The 13,454-nt window shown below is 38.7% G+C and overlaps 1 protein-coding gene across 5 annotated transcripts in view; it reads right to left on the bottom strand.

Annotated features, from left to right (window-relative positions):
- Window positions 1-13,086, bottom strand: part of trps1 (trichorhinophalangeal syndrome I) — a 157,368-nt gene extending 144,282 nt beyond the window's left edge. For 2 of the 5 annotated variants that reach the window (XM_088090193.1, XM_042506123.2), the window contains exon 1: window positions 12,159-12,520. The gene's annotated coding sequence lies outside the window, so the exon portion shown is untranslated. Of the gene's footprint in view, window positions 1-12,154; window positions 12,521-12,635 lie in introns of those variants that run through there. The other 3 variants (XM_088090194.1, XM_088090195.1, XM_088090196.1) reach the window with 3 other exon arrangements.
- Between the last annotated feature and the right edge of the window lie 368 nt (window positions 13,087-13,454).

Below are 13,454 nucleotides of genomic sequence, written 5' to 3'. Positions count from 1 at the left end.
AAACTACTCTTTCCCTCTTCCCTCTTCTTGATCCATTCTCACTTAGCCCCTGCCCCTGCTGCCCTCGCCCCCACACACACACTTCTGACTGTGGGCCTCTGACACCCACCTTCTCCTCTCCTCTCCACAAAAGTCTCAAAGACCCCCAGATGTGCACCCCCTTCATTTCCATTTCAAAAAAGACCCACCTCCCTCCCTCCATCATCCATCTATCCATGCATCCACTTGATCACACACACAGCAGACACTTCAAAAACACACTGTTACACATGCACACCTCTCAGCAAGTAGACTTTTTCATGAGACAAATAAAAAAACTAAAATAAAATGAAACAAAACATGCTGACCTTTATAAATATCACTTATCAGATCCTTTAGAGGGATATGCTGGACTATTGAACACTGGCTTTTGTTAACACTACCAGCATTCTCCCTTTTAAGGAGTTAATTTTCTAAACATGACTATAAAAATTATTTATCCACAAAAAAGGAATGCGCTGATGATAACAAATTTCATGAATCACTGTATTCTTCAAATGCTGGTGAGGACCCAAAGATGAATCCAGAGGAGGTTATCATTCTAGGCAAAATAGTGACGATCTAGCTGAGCACAGCCTCTTTATGCAATTACTCTAAAAAAAAAAAGTGACCAAAACCAACATTATGGCTCTCTGACCAACCCAATTTTAGTTATGTTCGTTTTTGGCAGCAATGGTTAAAGGTTTTTACAGTTACGAGGCTTATCAGAAAATATAGTTTTACGGCATTACGCAATTGTTTTTATTATCATCGGTTTCGATTACCCTTAAAGTGATGAAAATATTCTCCGCCCAAGTGAATTTTTTTTAATATCATAGAGAAGCGAATGTAGCCGACAGAGTATGCTAACTGTTCATTTTCAAACCACAGATTCATGGTATGCTGCTTCAACCATAGCTGGTATGTTCACAAACTTTGTTCCTTCAAAGAACTCGAGTCTATTTTACTTTGATTTTCCTGCATAAATACCTAAAGTATTCTTAACTTCTCGATATGGTAAATATACACGACTCAGTGGTAAATCATGTGAGAATCAAATAAGGGAATCAAATAAGTCTTCAGAAGTCAAATATCACTTCAGTTAACAATTATAAAAAAAACACAAAACCACAAAATACCCTTTTTTTGTAAAACAATAGTCCTAACAGTACATAATCCCAAATGACTGGCTAAAGAGCTAATCCAATCACTGCTGCTCAACACAGGACTGACCATCTCTACGGCCACGTTTAGACGAGAATGGCCCTACTAAAAAAAGGCTTTCCTTTGTGTTTAAAAAAAAACAAACATTGCATTCATATGATAACATCTGCAAAAACAACAGAAAATTCTGTAGTATGCATGCTCGGCCAGTAGTTGGTGGCGTAACCTTGTAATGACACACCACAGAGGAACACCGCATGCATGCGCAAAACGCATTCTCACTGGATCCGCAGATTGCCAGTTTACATGGCGACAGAAGGAGTTGCATTTGCAAGAGATTATACCCGGAACCCAGTTTCCAAAGTTTTCTTTTCCAGGCCCCCAAACGCCATTGTCACGTGAATGCAAGGCCACTTACAGGGGTTAAATGCGTAAATGTCCCTTACTTATCATTTGATCTCTATTCAAAACCATTCAATAGTGCTGCATAGCCAACCAAACAACCCCACTGTACTGCAGATTAAGTGCCACTGAAGTTCATATGAGAAAAAAAAAATCTACCAGAGCCAATAGGTTGGGGCTCCCTGCCTAAAGTCAACCATTTCATTTCCCAAAGTATCCCATAAGACACACACATTAAACTAAAGTTTTTGTGCCGGGACAAGATGCTACACCTTTAAATATGCTGATTAAGCACTCTTTAACTGCTGTAAGAGAAGATGAATCCCTGCTCCTTTCAAAGTTGATGTGGTTTGAAGTGAAGCCCTGAGGGCATCAGCTCAAACTGTCTGCAGGGATGTACCCTCTCTAAAGCCCAAAGCTGCTACGGCAGGATTATTGAACAGAATCAGAGAACACAAGCCCAGCCCCATCCTGTGGAGAACAGGTGAGTCAGTTAGCTGTATCTAACCGCATTTCACCGCTTCTGTCAGATTTGGGCAGAAATGTCAAGCTGGACCAGAGGCAAGTTGGAAGGGTGTCATTTCTCCCTGTGCTTTCCTCCTGCTGTCTCTCTGCTACGGAGCAGGGTTAGATGAATAAAATAACAAAACAGGCCAGACTGGTCATTCATGAATTACTAGACCCATGCTTAATCTTTATTTTAATGTTTTTGTCTCTGCAGTCCAAACAGACAGAGTCCAAACAGTCCACACAGCCAGAAGCACGCGCAGCAAATCTGCAGAGGCTGGTGTGGCTATTTGCTTTAATGAAAAAAGAGCATGGATGTTAGTCGTTTAAATCATAGTTTTAATTTGACGGGACGCCATAAAAAGTCTGCCCCTTATTGCACAGACAGACAAACACGCGCGCACACATGCTCACACTGACAGACACATGCACACAGAGTGAGGACAAAGACCACTTTGAAAAGTTACTCAGCCACCAGATGTTTTAGCCAGATCCCAGACTACAATACTAATGGGGCTGTACGTGCATGATGTGTGTGTGTGTGTGTGTGTGTGTGTGTGTGTGTGTGTGTGTGTGTGACTGTGTGCAAAAGAGAGCAGTGGCAAGAGAGAGCCCAAAAGATTTAAAAGCGGCAAAAATGAGTCCCCTTTCTCTGCACGTATGTAGTTATAAAAAGGCTGCAAGTGCAACTTTAGAAATGAAACAAATCGCTTCATATTTCACACCATCACACACACACACACACACACACACACACACACACACACACACAGAAACAGAAACACACCCATCTATGCAAAAATATTGGTCATAGTCTTATGTGTCTAATACAATTTAATGTGTTGTGATGTTAAATTTTTCAATTGACTTTTCCTTATCTTGAGCACATTCACATTGAGACTTTTTATATGTGTTATATGTCTTGTTTTCGTGTGTGTGGATCCCCAGAAGAAAAGCCAATACCTTTATGGCAGCTAATGGGGATCCAAATAAAGAAAAAAGTAGCTAGTGATAATGCTATAAGACTATAGGACACACGCTGGGGGAAAAAGCATGTTTGCCACAGAAAAGACTGTCGCATCAAATCGTGGAAACAAATATTATTGTGACTGAGAAAGATCACAATGGCAAATGTCAGAGTGCATCTACACTCAAAGTGAAACTTAATTGCAATCTCTGAACAAATCAAACGAGTATTTTGACAAAGGTTAAAATGTGATGGAGCACATGTGACTGTCTTTACTTGTGTTACAGTAAGAATAAGAGATTTAGAGTAAAGAAGAGAGGCACTTGCAAAGACAAAGGAAAAAGTGAAACAGAAGAAAGCAACATATTTGTCAGCTAAGAAATCTAAGTGTGTGTGTGCAGATTCCTGGTTTGACTGTTGACATAACAGACAGTTCACTTTTAGTACAGAAATAAATAATCAGCGAGTCAATTCGATCAGAACCGAGCAGCGGATGAAACAGATTTGACCTCAGCAAAGGGAGATAAATGCAAAAAAACTGTTATAATAACTGATAGCCATCTATCAACAATGCTGAACTGTCTAGAGATGATTGCTCTCTGCAGAGTAAACATGAGACGTTGTGCAATGCTGATATACAGCAGGAACATTTACCATATTAAGGAAATATATCAAACAACAGAGGCTTGAAATCACCTGAGAACAGACATCTTAATCAAAAATACTGCACAAGTGATCCTGCAAAAACCTCTGACGAAAAGGTGATATGAAATACAGGCCCTCATCTGTTGTACACATTATAACTTGTTGGTAAAATACAAATATGAAAGCTGCAAACGTGGAATATACTTCTACAAAACAACAGGTGGACGTGTTGATACGCTCTGGGCAATTTTCCTACGTGCACAAAATCAAATGACTTTCTTTCATTCGGAATCAATCGACTGTGCCCTCACTTTGGAGTGAGACAACTTTTATCTAACTCGCTTCCTCGATGTAAAAAAAAAAAAAAAAAACACACTTCAACTTGAGAAAAGTCTCGCTGAATTAAGCATACAGTACTTGAGGAAAATGGCTCTCTCCATCTGCGTGTTGCCGCAGCCTTTTCAGCCTCAACACAAAGAAGCTTACAACATAAATCATATTCAAATTCAGGCCACTTATGCCACTGTCACTTTTTCCGTAGATAATTTTCACTGTCTGTCTGTTGGGTGAAAATTGTAAGAAATTACAGATGGAGCCGTGCTCACGGGAACACTTGAGCACAGTATACAAAATGTATAATGTAGTTTGAATGCATTTTTACAGCTTGTGGAGCATGTCGCAATCACTCTGTATAATCCCCTCTGTATCCCCTATACTGTCTGAAATACCACAGAAACACAGTAACTATACATTTGTGTTCCTCGAGTGCATTTTGAATGTACTAGTTGCATTTAGAAAACCATAATTTCTGTTCTGACCTCTTAGAAAAAGAACGCCAGAATTATTTTGAGATATTACCGTACTGCTGGTTTACATCTCGCAGTCACTTTGAAATGAATGCCACATGTATCTTAACAGTCTTTTTAATTACTCAAACAAACATTAAAGGTGTTAAAACTAATTTCAAACGCTGTTACAACCTCCTAAGTATAAATAAGCATGTGTGGCAAAGTTTGTAGGAGGCCTTTACGGGAATAATGTCCTGACACAGACTTCCAGATCCCCCTGTTGTTGTCCCTGTGGTAATTGACAACATGCAAAGCTCTACATGATACAGTACGTAGGCTTGATAGCTAAACACTTCCACACAAAAATAAAATAATGTCTGACAAAATCAGATTCAAGCTGCAAGTTTAGTGTGACGGTTTTCCTCGCTCTTGACTCTTTTCTAAGTAATTTTGAGTTGTTCTTTTACACTGAAAATGACAGCAATTGGATTTTTTCTGAAGCTCTAATATCCTTTTTTTGTCCAAATGTATTCTGACACCACCAGGACTATTGTAACAGAAATCTAAGCAAATAAAACAAAACATGCTGGCTACTGTTCACACTCTGACATGTGAGTATTAATTATAGGACATAATCCAAAATGTCCAAAAAAAAAATAAAAAATGATAAATGAACCTTTGGACATGAGTTCCTGATGTGACAGCTGCAAATAAATTTGGTCCACTCCACAAACCACAACCTCATAAAACACTGTTGCTATGAGGCAAAAAAAGCAGTATTGGATCTCGCTGAAATTCATTATGGAAGGATTAAAAATTTAAAAAGGGCAATTTCCCCATAATTCAACTCAATTGCAAAATTGATTCCCATTTTATGATTTTTTTTTCCCCTGCGGGTTTTGGCTCAATATTTATCTTTACAAGTTATTGTAATTAGACTTTTAATGTGGGCCACCATTTTCAAATGTGAAGCCATTAAGAGGAAAGGTTTTATTGACTATTAGAACAACAAGAGCAGGTGAGCGATGTAAATCAAACTTGCTTTTTAAGTTTTCCATCTGTGTGAATAGGCTGCCGGTCTAAATTTACAGTCTTAATTAATAAAACTTTCACATAGTTATTAGTAATATCTCAAGGCCTCCAAACTTTTCTGATCATGATCTGTGTGACACCAACATTTAAAACACATTTTTTCCTCATTAAATCTGATCAGACTTCTACGACCAAACACAAGACCAAGTCACTGACAATTGTGTACAGGAAAGCTACATTTTTCTCCTAATAACATTCTGTCAATAAACATCCGATCTCATTTTAACTCTTGTCCCTCCAAACAGACGGGACACACAACTTTGACGTGTGTGACTTATGGCACTATGATTACAGCACACAGTCAAATTTGTCCAACATATAGAAAGTACAGAAAAGCAATCGCTGTGTTGTAAATGTGACAAAATCTTTCCACACAACAATCAGGGCTCACACATATTTTCATAGACAAAATTTCAAAGGTTTTCCATGACTATTCAAGGACCCATAAACAAATTTAATGACCAGTCACAACGAATATTATGAACAGAACTACATGGTACACTCTGCTCAAAATGTTAATTTTTATATGAAAAATAGACAGCAACCTTTTCCAGTCTTTAAAAATTGGTCATGATAACATGTAAGGTTATTCATGGAAGACTGCTGTAACAGTTTCATTACACACACACACACACACACACACACACACACACACACACACACACAAAATCCATGACTTTTCCAAAACTTTCAATGATTTTTACAAAAGAACATGACTTTTCCAGGCAAGGAAAATGTGATTGTGAAATTTTTTTCATAATGGTGGGGTACCCTGATCAATACTCTCATAATAAAAACCTGAGCTCTTTTTTATTCTTTTCTCTTCAAACCTGAGATGACACCTGTAGCTTGGAGAAAGGTGGAAGCTGAAGGCAAGCACACACTCCAACATATGCAACATACAGAAAAACTACCGCAGTGTAGCTAGTATACATGACAAAATCTTTCCGTACAACAATACCTGTAGCTGGGAGAAAGAAGCTAAAGGCAAGCACACAACTTTTGGCACGTAACTTGTGGCAGTATGATTACAGCAGTTGAATATGTCCAACATATAGAACGTACAGTAAAACTACTGCTCTGTAGTAATTGTGACAAAATCTTTCCATACAGCAATGCCTGTAACTTGGAGAAAGCTAAAAGTCAACCACACAACTTTCGGGATAACTTATGGCAGTATGACTACAGCACAAAGTTGAATTTAACCAACATATGGAATGCACAGAAAAAAACTACCACTGTGCTGTAAATGTGAGAAAATCTTTCCATACAATAATATTCTCATATTAGAAACCGCAGTCAATTTGCTCATGATTGAGCAAATGAACATGGACTCATTTTCAATTGCTTGATTTATTTGAAAGTTAATTAAACACAGCCCTAGAACAAATCATCCGCTGTGTTTTACAGAAGGTGAAAAAAAAAAAAAAAACTCATATGAACAGTGATTGATAGCAGAACGTCTGGGCGCACAGGAAGTATGAGCGTGTTCAGCACACTGCTGAGTCAAAGCAGTCAGAACTCGCAACTCATAACACATCACATAACGGGCCAGCAGGTTTCTCACACAAGTGAGCTTTCGTTAACTGGCTCGAGAGCCAAAGTTGTGTCGATTAAAAAGCCTTCCTGGTACCACAGAATACATTACATGTCTAGTTACGACCAATGTCATCTCCTGTATGTTTCAGAGATTTATCCGACACTCCTAGACACTACGTTACAAAGAGCGAGCAGGTGCTGTAGGCTAACATACAACCTTCTGGTAAAAGGATAGTCTCATCACCTTCTACTGGTGCCTAAATGCGCTCAACCACCACTTTATCAGTCTCCACTGTATCGTGACAGAGGGATTATTTACTCTCTCGGATCAAAGGAGGAAAAATTGTCCCATATTTAGGATTTGTCTGTCCCTCCTCAAAAAAAAAAAACCCCTACAAAACGTAGGAGGGAAAAAAAGGGAATCATTTCACCCTAAACCAAGACCATGTGCTCGTTATCTGAAGCAGGCCGTCTAAAAGACAAGACTTAAAAGTCTAAAATAAGACCAAAGACATTAGAGACAAACTCAAGCCTAAACAAGGCTGTACTAACCACAGACAGAGAGTGGGGATGACATCTTGGGCATTTAGCAGACACTCTTTTCCAGAGTGACTTCCAGTAACTGCAACAGGAGAATGAGCTCAAATCCCTGTATCACCCACGTTACAAGCGGCTAAAATAAAGCAATGAAAGAGCCAGAACAATGCGACCAGACAGTTAAATAAGTTCAAAACAATTGTGTCCTTGAGATATGAGCAAAACAAGAGACTGGGTAATGTAGAAGTGCGAGCCACAGAGCTATGAGCCAAGAGAGCCAGAAGCCTTGCAAAAAGGTTTTTTCTTTAAATAAACTATCCGTGACAAATGGATGTTTTCCTTTATCTGAACTGCAGGCAGGGTTGAGATGGATAACGGCTGATTGCTCTAATAGATGCTATCTTTTCCTGCTTATTGGAAACAGTGAGAGTTAAGATAGTGGGATCAGAAATTAGAAATAAATTGGAGTTGTGAGTCCACATCGAGACAAATACTTAAAAACCTTAAGGAAAAAACATCGTGTCCCTTGACACCCTGATGTTGTTATGTTTAAACACTATAAGAGCTGCTTTATTGCTAAAATTGTCTGAATGCAGGTTTTATAATCACAGGAGCTTAATGGTGAGATATAGAGATGCTAGGTAAATGTCACCTACAAGGGCCTGTGCTATATTATTTGAGCAAAACTTTCCATAGACCATCAAAATACACAAAAGAAAAAGCCATAAGTAAAACTTAGAAGTAAAACAGTGAAATCAAAGTTTTTAAACAGTTGCGCAATAAAAAAAAAAAATTAATTCCCGAAATGTCTTAACAATACAAGATATTTAGCTCAGAGGGCTGTTAACCCCCTAAAATCAGGGTTTTTCACTTTCATACACTCATCTGTGATTGGCATCGGGTCTGTGGGTGAAATTATTTGCTAGCATGTTAATGTGCCCACAGAATAGCTGTTTACAGAGCAGCAACAATAAGCCACGATTAACTAAATGCATTATGCAAAGGACTGATTGCATTATAAGAAGCTGCAACAAGGTACAAAGTGCGTAGATTTTGTTTTGTCTGAAAGGAGGGGTTAGGAGGTCCATGTCCAGAAAATTTTGAGCATCAAACACTTCATTTTCTTGCATTCTGGTGAATTTCTATGCACCAATTTGTGCCTTTTTTACATCCATTTATGATGGAAATGTCTTTTGTCTAAATAAAAGTCCTCTGCTACATTTTCTAATAATGAGGGGGACAAGTTCCGTGCATCCTCACTGAAATCTACACCTGTGAGGACACATCCCTCCGAGAAAGGACACGTGTCAGTCCAGACCAAGAGGCAAGCGACTGGGTTACATTCTCCTTACTATAATGCCAGATTTTAGCAGGTAATGTAAGGCAAATAACACTCACCTCGCCCAAAACTTCAACTTTTCATGAAGAAAAAATAAAGTACAAGTTTGACATAAGTTTTAGAAACTTTTAAAACTCCTTTAAACTTTAAACATACTTCTTGTCGATGTATGTTTTTTTTTTTTTTTTGGTCATATTCACAGTCCCGTCAGGTTTTCTCAGCTCCTCCAGGTCTTGACCCACTATTTGAAAAAATGTCTGATAAACTTTGCCTCCTATTTTTTTTGGAGCTGTTATCCTTTAATTTAAAATTGAAAATAACTTAAGCTTAAAAATGCACTGACATTTTGCATTTCTTCCAAAAAAAGTAAATAAATAAAGCATGTTACTTCCTTGATAATTACCAATTATGATGACTATCATTAGGACTTTTTGACTGTTGCATAAGAAACATTTGTCTCTTTCTTTTTAAATACGACCATGATGCTTTGAGGCAGTAAAAATCAGTCCCATGTCCAATGAAATCACACACTTTTCACCAGAAAAAGTCGTTTGGACTGGGTTAAAAAAAAAGTCCTTTTATACTCCATCTCTCCTCGGCCTTTTTTCCCTGGTAACACAGTACTGCTTAAAGACGACCAAAGACAAATGCATGGCAGCCCACAAAATCACTACAGTTGTTCCTCATGTCTTACAGAACATCAAAAAACCATCAATAAAACACAGGAGATACATTCCAGCTAGTTGAACAGGACATTTCTGACTTCCCTCACTCCATGTGTTCTCTCTCTCTCTCTCTGTTTCTGTCTCTCTCTCTCAAAACTTTCTCTCTTCCCAGTTCCACCGCAGAGACTTCACATATTGCAGCCATATGAGTAAGCCATGGCTGTCTCCACGGCGCGCACGCACACACAAACACACACACACACACACACACACACACATACATACAGGAAAAAGTGCTGTGCTCTCTCCCGCTCCGTCTCACACACACATACGGGAAAGAGTTTTACAAGCAGAGGTTCTCTTTAGGAAGTCGTCAACTGTTTTGACGTTTAATAGCAGCTACGAACAAGGCTGTAAGATACAATAATATCCAGTGTCTGGAAAGAGGGAAAAATGTTAAAAGTTATAGATTGATCCATCGCTAGATCACATGTTTTTAATTCTCTTAAAAAAAAAAAAACAACTTGTTGAATGTTTGAAAAAGTTTAACAAAGACTCATCACTACATATAAGAGCAAATTATTTGGACTCACGACTATTTAAAGTTAAGAGCAGCTACGCACAAGGCTGGTGTGTGTTGAATCCGAGAGGAAAACATGAACGGGCAACATGGACATGACAGGAAAGCAAAGCAGAGTCTGGGAAAAATTTCCAACTAAATTAAAAGTTGATGTCAGTTTAAAGCACTTGATCCTGATATATTAAAGCAGCTTGAGATGCCATTATGAGTGTCAAAACTACCGGATCAAAATCGTCTGTCTCAGGTTGCAAAAAAAATGTTTTAAAGCATTAGAGAAACTTGATTATAACAATAAGAATTTGTGGAACTATTAAGAAAATATGTCACCATTATGCATTACAATTGTTAAAACGCTGGTTGAAAAAGTTACACATCGCAGAAGTTTGCAGGATATAAAACTTTAACTCTGAGCCTCTTGTACAAAACTTTTTGCTCAACTTTGATAACATTTTTGTAACTTTTGATTTTTTTTTTTAAAAAAAGTATAAAAACAACCATTTGTGATAATCCTTAATTTTACAGAAGACATGCGGTTTACATAGCTGACTATCCATCATGCAATAAGTTAAGTGCTTAAAAAAATCTAAACAAATATTCAGCATTTACATCCTCAAAATTAGATTTGTGTTAGCATGCTGCTTGCTGCGAAACAAACTAAAACTTTAAAGTTTCATAAATCAGTTTGCTCATTTGTATTATTCCTCCAGTGATCCCTTCACTTAAAAAGATGCGTGTGTAACTTTTCCCTCCAGCTGTAGCCGAGAGTAAAAACTTCCAAAAGTTGTCAGAAAACGTTAGTAACTTTGCAGATAATACTGGCAGCCAGAACTTTAATGGAGTTTAAGATGAACAATTTAAAACTTAAATTTTAAAGTGTTTTTTTTTCTTTTTAAGCTAGTGTAGCATTCTATCAAAACATCTGCTTGACATTGAAAAGCCGTGAAAGGACATGCTCTATATATAAAGAACTACAGAAATCGCCAGCAAAACCTATGCAACTTTTCAAGGTTATCCATTGAATAAATTAATTAACAAAATACAAACTTTTCAAAAAGTCTGCAAACAAATGCGGGGTCAGAATAAAAGTCTCGCAGGCCTGCTCTGCTTTAAAAAAAAAAAAATGACTGAGGTTATCTGTTGAATAAAAGTCGGTCCACACATAAGCAGTTCTTTAGGGGCCAGAATTGAAGAACTGTGAAGGACTATGTAAAAAGCTTCCTTGCAGTGTGTGCCTCATTGTACTGGCTTCACATACTCTGCTCTCCCCACAGAGTTGTCATGCCTACCCAGCTCCCTTATCTCAAAGGAACATCACAGTTTCTTACGACAGGAGGGGGGGGGGGGCTTTTTTTTAAAAAAGTTGAGTGGAAATGCAACTTCCCGGCATCACTTATAAAAAGTTCAACAACAACTACAAATACATAAAAGCGCCATATTTTGCCTTATAACTATAAAAGCTGATAGGAAAGGATGCGTGGGGATCTTTTACGACACATCCACCATGCGCTCGCGAGCCTCCTAACAATGAAAGAGGTGCAAAAACAGCGCCATATCGGCTGTAAACCACTTGACAAACACAATCTCTTTGATCCGGACTGTCACTACTTCAACACTCTTTAGCCTCGATAAACGAGTACCTTTCAGCAGTGAACCTCTTTCCCTCTTTTCGTGCGTCATTCGGAGCAACAAGAAATCTGAACTTGAGTATCAAGTTCGGAATAGTGATGAAAAAAGTTATCAATGAAAACAGGCGAAAAAAGTAGTAGCCACACGAGTGCAAGTGAGGAAATAAGCTAGCTCACCGGCTTCTAGCAAGTCAACTCAGGATGCCGCTTATCGTAAATTAATGCTCCCCCACCACAAAAAAAAAAAAAAACACAAGACAACAAAACTTAACAAAAAAACACAAACCTACTTTGAGGCGACTACTCCACGTCCCCTTGGTGGTGGCTTCAAACTCAGTCTTAAATCAAAGCAGTCCCCAGTAGCCCCCCAATTTGTATTTGTGTAGCGTTTGGGTGTCCTAACCTAAATGTAAATTGCCATGTGAATTCAAAGCGGCGCTGCTCTTTTCCTCCTCTCTCATTCAGCAGATCCCTCTTTCCTTACCGACGCTGCTCAGGCCGTTAGTTACATAAGACGCAAACCGACTGCTGCCCGTCGTAAAACTACTAACGGCTAACAGAGCAATATTTTGTCTCCTAAACGCACCATTCATAGCCCGGCTTCCTTTTAAACACGAAAAAGAATGTGTCCGAGAGCATGCATTTCGCCATCTAAAACTCCAAATCGCGGATGCATATCCCCCCCCCCCTCGTTTACAATGCCACTGCACCAACTAGTAGAGAGGGCTGTGTGTGCATTTGTGTTGTTTCTTTTGGGTGCTGCTTACCTGTTGATCAAAATAAGCATTTTCTCTCAGTGTGTGTCTCTTTCAGCAGCCTGTTAAGATGGTGGCTGGCTGGCTGGCTGGCTGGCTGGCTGCTTCGTCTCTTTGTGGGGTTTTTGTTTGTTGATGATGTCGGACGGGGTGACAGTGTCTTGGCTGTCTCTTTTTTCTTTGGTCTGAGAGGGAGAGAGAGATAGTTAAGGCTTCACGGCAACACATTCAACTAACACCGACTGATTAGTGAGATTGCTCTCTGGTGTTGCAATATTCCGATCTTATAGTTTTGTTATTCAGCCGCCCCAGAGCCCGGGTGTGCTGGCCACAGCAAACCAAAGCAGAGCAGCTCGTTATCTGTTATATTTTCTTTTTTGTTCAGACTAGTGTTATCGCTTTGCTGTGACAGGACCTCTCTGCCTGTCTCTCTGTACGCTGTGGGCATTACGTCAGAGGAGGAAGACACAGCAGCTCTATTAATATCAAGAAGCCACCCGAAGACTGACTCTTAAAGTGACACACACTGTAATCTCACTTATTTACACAGTCAATGCTAAAGCAAATCAACTACTCCTCCAGAATCAAGAACATTGACTCTTAAAGTGACACACTCTGTATCACTTACCTAAACAGTTATTAAACCACACAAACTACTAAAAATCAAGAGCACTGATTCTTAAAGGGACACTGTATCACCTTTATTAAGTCCTTAAAACCTGAGCAAATTAGCTTGATTTTATTAAAAAACATGAAAAAAATGCAATGAGCAGATTAACAGGAAATCATCTGTGAAATGAAGAGAGAAAAATATAAAGAAAGAAAAAACAA

The sequence above is a fragment of the Plectropomus leopardus genome, chromosome 17 (assembly GCF_026936395.1).
Source record: "Plectropomus leopardus strain MGB_pleo_1.0 chromosome 17, ASM2693639v1, whole genome shotgun sequence".
Lineage (NCBI taxonomy): Eukaryota > Metazoa > Chordata > Actinopteri > Perciformes > Serranidae > Plectropomus > Plectropomus leopardus.
Note: the sequence above shows the minus strand (reverse complement) of the source record. Positions and strands in the feature narration are given on the sequence as shown.